Here is a 9,079-nt window from a genome sequence, read left to right on the forward strand (position 1 = left end):
GTACAAAAGCATGTAAAGAGTAAAATTATCAATTTTGCCTGAAAAATTTGTATATGTAATAGGCCAAATATCAGTATTTTGTAATAACCAATTAACTGTTGTTTGGAATAAGATATGTTTTACCAGGTTTCTTTTTAAAATACTTCTATGACTCTAGTCTACAATTCTGTATTAACACAGCTGAAGCTTTATCTCCAATGTGCATAACAAAGACCTAAGTCCTCTGGTAGGGTGAGGTACTTAGCCAATTAACGTATCCTTAGAAGCTTAAAATTAGCTTCAAATATTCTTTTCTGGAGTAGTGTAACAGCTACTCCCCAAATATTAAAGCTCATTTTGAGAGCAAAGGTTTGTAGTAAAAATTTCCATATACACTGAAAGATTTAAGTTCTAACCTTTTACATTGAAGAAGCAACAAAATTACCTAATACAAGGCTGTTAGCAATCCTCTAAATCTATCTTGAAATGGCAGTTGGAGTAAGTAAACTGGCTGTAATGTTCTCACAAGTTCCAAAACCTCATCAATCCTTTGTAAATCTTGTAACAATCTCTACCTGTTTGATTTTTTTTTAATTAAAAATAAGTTTGAGTTAGTCAATGTAACACTGGCAATCCTTCATCACAATCTTTAAGTTCTCTTTGTAACACCAGAGCACAGCCACAATTTTGGAAAGCCACCTGAGTTCTGAGTACTGACTATGCAACTGTTCTTGGGGCAATGAAATTAGCATCAAAATACAGATAGCTTCAGGGCAAACCACAATTATGGAAAGCAAAACTCAACCTCTAACAATCTAGTACAAGTTTGACTGCCAATTACTATATATGAACACACGATGGCATAGTCTCTTGTACCTCAACAAAGAGACATTGTCCTAAATTCTTTTAGAAGCCTGGTTTCTAGAGTAAGAATTCCATAAAAATATTATCTCAATTTAGACCTGTTTCCCTAGATTGGCTCATGCCACATGTTATCTAGAATGACTCCATCCAAATTACCAGCTTTATGTCAACTTTCTGTTACCAATGTTATAACTTTTTAACCATATCCAATAACTAAAAAGCCAACAATCTATGACCAAGGCAAGTAGAGCATATTTACACATTTAAAACCAATGAGAAACAAATTGAAGTGGCTACACATATCTTTAATATTTAGACCAAACACCATTTTTACCTTTTTAGCTATGATTTTCAGAGAAGCACCTTGTCACCTGTTGAGTCAAATAATAAGTCAGGGATTTTTCTAAGAGAAACAGCTATCAGCTCTTGTACCAAAGAAGCTGAGGAGCTGCTGGTGCCTTTAAGATCAGCTCGTGCAGACGCATAGGCCCAGGGCAGCTTCTCCAGCTGACCTATGTTCTTAGCTACAGGTTTAGGCCTCTAATGGCCGATTGAAACTGCTTTTTATCCATTTGTTCCTTTTTGAAACGAATTAAAACCAAATCAAGATGTGAACGACCAGCAGATAAAGTTTTTACCATTTTTTCTTTTGAACATGAAACATAAAACATTTAAACAACTACAAGCAAGAACCACAGACATAAACTGACATACATGGACAACTTGGTGCACCAAGGACAGACAATAGACAAAGGGGAAAAACTAGATGGTGTCCCACCAAAGGGACCCAGATTCCAATAGGAGTCAGCAGAGAGGTAGGATTTCCCCTTTCCCACCACTTCCACGGTGACCATCCACTCGAGTGGAGTTGATATGGATGATGGATTGTCTCAATTCCTGGACTAGTCCATCAACGTGTTGAAACCAAATTCCTGTAAGATACTGAGATATATTACAGGATATCTGAGCAGCACGACTGACATTCACAAATGTTATGGAAATGAAACACAGTACTGAATATTTCCACTCACAACCCAATTACATTAACTCCATCAAGCTGTGCATGGGCGTTGAGATGTCCTTTTGTTTGATTCTCCTGAATACATTTTTCAGGCGGTCTACCTCTATCAAATCTGATCAGTATGACTCTGCGAAGCTTCCAGGGCCTAATCACACCTTCTACAAGCACAAAGACAAAATTTTTCTCGCAAAATACTGTGCTCCTTTTATCTCCTTTTCTTTTCTTTTTTTCTTTCAAGACCTTTTCTCCCTCCGACATACTTTCTTGTTGCTCTGCAAGGATGCTCTGACCTGTCCTAACGGCTGTAACGGCTTCCCACACAAAGAAAAAAATAAACAAAATTACCAGCCTTGTCCACAAAGGATCCATAACTTTCAGTTTCTTCACAGTGGCTCTCCACCTAGGCCCATATCTTTCTTCTTCATAGCGAGCTGCCTCATCTTCTAAATCCTCTTCCTCAGAGGGGCTAAGCTTGTCTGTTTCTGAACTATCAAGCCCCCAAAGCCTCTAACTCCTTTACCGGATAAAGGCTTTTCCTTTTCGGGGCTTTCTCCTCCTTTCCCTGTTTCTCTCCCCGGGTGTCCTTTCCCCTATCTCTCGCTTCCTCGGATCTAAAGTCCTTGGAAGGGCCTTTTTTCTTATGTGCACCTTTTCTCTTTGAGCTCTTTAATCTTTCATCCCGCTCTGTTTCTGACATGCTGTATCAAGACCAAACATGCCTCTCAGAGCTTACCTCTCGACCTGCAGTTCTGGACCCTCTCCGCGAGCGAAGGCTCTCCTCGGCGCCGGCGATGGTGTGGCATTTGTCCCGGGTTTCGGCACCAAATATCGCGCGCCCAACGTCTCTCCAGCAAGAACGACGCGCGGACACCAGGATCCTTCTGCAGCAAAGCGTTTATTGCATCTTGAAGAGGAGAGAGCGAGCCCCAGAGTGACACTGCTTATATACACCCTAGCGGAGTGGGCAAAGACCTGGCACGAAGGCACTCTTGCACATGCGCACAGTTAACTTCCTGAAAGGAAGTCGGCTGGCGGGGTGGAGGCCAGCGCCATCTTGTAATGGTGAAAGCTATCCCAGCTTTCCACGTGGGGTGCAGTGGAAGCCAGCGCCATCTTGTGGTGGCGAATGTTATTGCGGCCCTCTACAATCAGCCTCAAAAATGAATGCATATATGTTTGGGAAGTCCTGGTGCTGTTTGTATTTTGATGCCAATTTTGCTTCCCCAAGAGGGGCTACCTAGGACGAAGAGTGAATCAGTACTCAGGTGGCTTCTTGTGAACCTTCCCCTAATGAATAAAGATTTCTAGGAACACATCATTGCAGGAGGAGTAGGCAGGACTTCCAGGTTGGAGAGAGGGAAGAGAGAAGAGAGAAAAAACTGTCTGGCTTTTAGAGAGGGAGAGCAGAGAGAGGAAAAAATGTAGCCAACAATAGGCTCCAGGTTTAAATGGCAGATCCACCAGGATTTTACACTGAAGGATTTAACTTAGATGGCTTACAGATTAGAATCCTGTTTGTTGCGTCCAGCAATTGTGTTACCTGTTGATTCTAAACTAAGATTGTGCGGTGTTTTCCTTCACACAGCGACTGGACTGAATTCCAGAGAAAGGTATGGTGGTGTGGTAACCCAGCCAGCCATGGAAGTTGGATGGGTGGGGCCGGCATGGCATCCACCCACCATAGGAACTTAGGGAGTTGGGTGGAGAGATTTTGAATCACCTAGTGGGAGAGATGAGATCAAGGCGACAGCATAGGTGCTTTGAGGCCATTGCGGCAGTGAGACTGCTGGTGCCAGCGAGTAGCCACACTTAGCGTAGGTTGGTGCATTCTTTAGAATTTCCCGCTACACATATACAGGCTGAGCAGTTCGAATTTATGTATTTGGAGATATATATGTATATCCATATACATACTTCTGAGCGTGCCAACTGCAGGAAGAAAACGTAAAGGTTGTGCTTGCCTTCCTGTGTATGCAGTGCTACACTCTCAGGACAACCTCCTGGGAACTCTAAGAGACTGGTCCATTGCCTCTGCACAGTGTCTGCTTCCACACTGAGTTCGCCCAAGTGTCCTGTGAGGATGAGGGCGGTTATGAGTGTGTGAGTCGAAAGGAATAATCACCCAGAGCCTCATCTCAGATGGAGGCTGAAGCAGATGAGTAGACATCCCTGGGGGGATGGCCAGGAAGAAGGGAATGTTGTCTTCAGGAGGAAGGAGAGCTCCCTGCTTCTCTGTGTGAGCACAGAGGCCAGAACTCAAATGCTTTTGGGATGAAGTCTATAAAGACAGGACGTCTGTTTATACAGTAAAAGATTCCTGGCTAAGGACAAACCAAAGGAGACAGAAAGGGCCGAAGTGACACCTCTGCATAAGTGGTCATCCTTGTACATTGGGTGGCAGCAGCGACGATGGCTATTAATGACTCCTTGGTGCTTTCTCTTCCTGTTGACTCCACACCGTGGAACAGGGTAGCCTTCAAAGCCCCAGGAAGGGATGTGAAGGGAAATGCACACTTCCTTCTCTGCTACCCACTTACAACCACATTCTCCTGCAATTCCTTACTGAACCAAATTTATGAGACTCTTAGACATTCCCAGGGCTTAGGCTTCATTTCTTCCAGCGTTAAAGATGATGACTCAACCTATTTAGGCTGGAGAATTAGCGCTGAAAACCTTGGAACCTAGGAATGACAGATTGTATTTGTTCTCTGATTACAAATCTCATCAGAAATTGCACATAGGGTTGGAAAGGAAAATGGAAAATTACAGCAGTTGATTCATTGGCTGTGGGTGTCTGGGCAAATTTTCATCTTGTTTTATTAACATTATTTTATACACACATACATACATACATATGACTTTTTGATTGACATTTTTCTTTCTTCATAATACCTACCTGTAAGAAAGATACCCTATAAATGAGGTGGAGGAGAACTGACAGAAATATTAGTCTCCCCTGTCCTCTTTCTACTTCATAGCTCCCACCCACACTCAAGTAGCTTGGATACTGGTGTAGCAATACTGAGGAAAACACAATATCCTGGTTTCTTCTGGGCTTAAATGACTTTAACGTAGGAGGGTCTTAGAGCTATATTCTTTTTTTTTAAATCTCAGCAAGATATATTCATTCATTCATTCATTCATTCAGTGCAGACTTTATCCCCCTCCCCATCCACCATCTGACTGTTGCACATCCCATACCTACCCCAGCCCCTGTCTCCATGAGGATGTCTCCACCCTCTACCCCCATCTCACCAGACCTCCCTAATCTCTGGGGCCTCAAGTCTTTTGGAGGTTAGGTTCATCTTCTCTGACTGAGGCCAGACCAGGCAGTCCTCTGCTGTATATGTGTTGAGGACCTTATAACAGCTGGTGTATGTTGCCTGGTTGATGGCTCAGTGTCTGAAAGATCTCCAAGGTCCAGGTTAGTTGAGTCTGCTGGTCTTCCTGTAGGGTTGCCCTCCTCCTCTGCTTCTTCCAGCTTTTCCCTAATTTACCCACAGAGGTCAGCGACTCCTGTCCATTGGTTGGGTGCACATATCTGCATGTGACTCTTTCAGATGTTTATTGGGTCTCTCAGAGGGCAGTCATGATAGACCCCTTTTTGTGAGCATACCATAACTTCAGTAATGGTGCAGGGTCTTGGGGCCTCCCCTTCAGGTGGATCTCAATATGGGCCTGTTGCTGGACCTCCTTTTCCTCCACTTTTGTCCCTGCAGTTCTTTCACACAGGAACAATTCTGGGTCAGAGTTTTTGACTGTGGGATGGCAATCATATCCCTCCACTTAATGACCTGTTTTTCTGCTGGAGGTGGACTCTACAAGTTCCCTCTCCCCACAGTAGGGCATCCTCCAGCTACTTTCTTTTGCAACATGCAACCAGATCTGCTGAAGGTAACATAGATACCTACAGATTCTCTCCTAGATTCAGAGGAGCCAAAAGAACACAGAACAGCTTTCCAGAAGGAGCTGCATTCTGAGGTTGGAACTTTTTGGTTGCATGCTATGGTCGAGGTGGTTTCTAGGCACTGGGTAGAAGGGCAGGGGCAAGAAACTGAAGCCACTGCTTTCTGGACAGTCCTGGGGATTTTGCAAAGGAGTGGGAGTATCCAAAGTGATGGTTACTTCTCTTTAATTGTGGCTGAGATTCTGCCCATGACTGACCTTTTAAGTTCCACACAAGATGGCTATGAACTAGGCAGATGATATACCCCAAGAATAAATCAACCTTTCTCCTTCTATCTTTAAACCATCACACCCATTCTATCTAAATTTCCCCTAGACTGGAAGCCAGGAGAAGTAACCATTGCAGTTTATTTATTCCAATGCAAATGCTGTATACCAGCAGCTCAGGTTACTGGGCGTCTTCTGCTTGAAAATCTAATTCAGCCTCCTGGCTCCTTAGACCTGTTTGCCCTCCGTATAATTGCTCACCAAATCCACCTTCTCCTTAAGCTTTAAATCAGCTTCTAAATGCCACTGACCTACCAGCTCATTTTGTTGGTTCCACTGTTTTGGGCATCTATATCCTTTTATCTTTTAGTAACTGCTTGCCTCTCCCTAGCTCATTCCCTTTTCATCTGTCGTGTCAGGCATGCTTTATCTGTCTTCCTCAGTCGTGCTGGGTGCTTATAAAAATAACAGCTATAATTTCTTGAATGAAGTACTGTTATAATAAGCGCTGTTAGAGCACAGCTCAGAGCCCTCACTGGCAACTACTGAGGAAGTCCTGCAGAGAAGCTGTGCAGTAATCCAGCAAAGGGGGCATGAGGAAGTAGACACGGAGGTTCTGGATGGAGGAGCTGGAAAATAAGAAAAAGGGAAGAGGCCACATTTACATGGAGTCTGCATGCGAAGTTATTACAGGGAAAGACTATCGAATTAAAAAGGGTAGAGATCATTACTTAACAGAGAAGAAATGTGATAAAATGAAAGGTTAAAAAGTAATTGGTAAGAAATGTTGGCAAAGCTAATATTTTTACTCAGTTCCAACAGAAGCAGGCAGAATCTCTAAAAGCTTGAAAAACATTTAATAAAGCAACTTCTCATAAGATCAAGTCATCCCACGCTAGCTTATATAAAGACTTAACCCTAGTGTGAGGACACACAGCAGACTGTATGAGACACTCCTTGATCTCCCGTTTAGACACCCAATAGTCTGGCAGCCCCTGCTAAGACACCTCGCTGTGACTTCATTCATGCACCCCCCACAGTTTCAAAACAGCTCTTACTGTCCATCCAGATACTGTTGAACATTTGAAAGTAACCAGGGAAACCCTTGTGACATTTTGTATGCACGCAGAGGCCAAAGATGAAAGTTAGTTTCGTCTTCTATCACTCTCCACCTTAAAGTCTGAGACAAAATCTCAGTGAACCAGGAAATCACCTACTGGTTAGGATGCCTGACCAGAATACCTCCAAGGTCTGCCCGCTGTTTCCCATCCTGCAGATGATAGCACATAACTATCACACCCACTTTTAGACAATTCCTCTTTTCTATGTAAAACAAAATCCATTTACTTATTTGTGTGTATATATTCATGTATGTGTATGTGCATGTGTATGCATGCACGCATGCATAAAACAGTAAACATTTATCATCTCAGATTATGATTTCACTGCCACTCCCGTAAGATTACAATCAAGGCACCCAGGAATAGGTTTTCATCAGAAGATTCAAATAAGGGAATCATTCCTTCCAAGCCCCAAGTGTGGTTGCTGGCAGCCATTTTGACTGTTATCAGGGACTTCTTCCAATCCCTTACCATCTAGCCTATGTCCACAGAGCAGGTCACAGCATGACAGATGTCTTCCAGCAGAGCCAGCTAGCAAGAGAGCAAGAGGGAACCCTGGGACAGAAGCACAAGCATTTTATAATCTACCCTCAGCAGAGACCTTCCTTCACTTCCACCACAATTTATTCATGAGAGATAAATCACTCTGAATGTGAGGAGGACACAGGGATCAGTAGGGATCATCTCAGAGGCTGTGAGCTATGGCATGATGCTCATGATCCCCAAAACATGTAGGGAGAAGCTTAATTGTCTCAAACCTAGTATTGAATAAACAGAGGAGATTATTAAATGTGGTGAGGTTGTGATAATACACAAACATAAGCCAAAATACAATATAATTTTATGGACAAAGTCACTGAATAAAACCAATTCTAGTTGCAGGCTTAGGGATTTTTGTTGATTGATTGAAAGAGACTGAACCTAGACTCTGTGTATTCTGGGAAAGTGTTCTTCCATTGAACCGTACTTCTATCCCTGACTATTCCCTCCCTGTTTCTTTTGGTCATGTATGAGTTTTCTTCCACAGACCATCTCTCCTGCACTTGCCACATGCTCATTTAATACTCTAATGGAACTGACTCTGAGATCCTACCTGGTGAATTAGTAAAATCTCCCCTCAAGTCTCAGCTCTGCCTACACATCTCCTGGAATCAAATCTCATTACTCACTTACTGATGCTTATTTCTTTTCTTAAGCCTGCAGTCAAGCAGTACAACGACTCCATCTTTCTTCACTAATGTCAAGTCTTGATTCTGGGTATATATTGCTCTTGCAGACTCAACTTACCCTTGGGCTTGGCTGCTCCTGAGCAAGTCAATTTGAGTGGGAAATAAGAAAGTATAAGAATGAGACCAGAGACTCATCTAGTCTTTTGGAGGAGGTGATGTGCAGGGGTGAATGGGATCAAATGACCATTTTCCTTCTATGCTGTGGAACCTGGGACTAACATTATAGACAACAGCCATTGCCAAGCCCTCGATGACCAAAATTGATTGAGAAATATCTCATATTCATACTATTATATCATATGTATTACTGTCTACTGGAGAGGACTAATATCAGCCTTTGGGTCAGACTCATGCCCAGGATACACAGAAGGAAGACAGCAAATACTGTTTCCTTCTTGAATATTCTACTTTAAAGCTGACAGGGATTATTCCCTTCTGGGTTCAGCTGCTGAGAAGTACTTCTGCTTCAGTTTGTCTCTAAGGCTTAGGAACTGAGGGCCTAGTACAGCCTTGGGTGCTGACATCTCTAATCTAAACATCTGTGCTGTTTGTACCTGTTGTTTTAGATGTCAGCTCATATTTGGTGCCAAATATGAAGCTTTGGTGTCTGGGAAAATAGGGGGGATGGTTATATTGAATGAGACCATGGAGGATATTTTAAAATGATGCTAAGCATAAATTTAAATAACTGC

The 9,079-nt window shown here is 42.9% G+C and overlaps 1 long non-coding RNA gene across 1 annotated transcript in view; it reads left to right on the forward strand.

Moving 5' to 3' along the window:
- LOC134486668 (uncharacterized) overlaps positions 1-3,102 on the forward strand; it is a 51,820-nt gene extending 48,718 nt beyond the window's left edge. Inside the window, exon 3 of the long non-coding RNA XR_010066011.1 lies at positions 2,612-3,102. This is a non-coding gene — a long non-coding RNA (uncharacterized LOC134486668). The remainder of the gene's footprint in view (positions 1-2,611) is intronic.
- The last annotated feature ends 5,977 nt before the right edge of the window (positions 3,103-9,079 follow it).

The sequence above is a fragment of the Rattus norvegicus genome, chromosome 4, assembly GCF_036323735.1.
Source record: "Rattus norvegicus strain BN/NHsdMcwi chromosome 4, GRCr8, whole genome shotgun sequence".
In the NCBI taxonomy this organism is placed as follows: domain Eukaryota; kingdom Metazoa; phylum Chordata; class Mammalia; order Rodentia; family Muridae; genus Rattus; species Rattus norvegicus.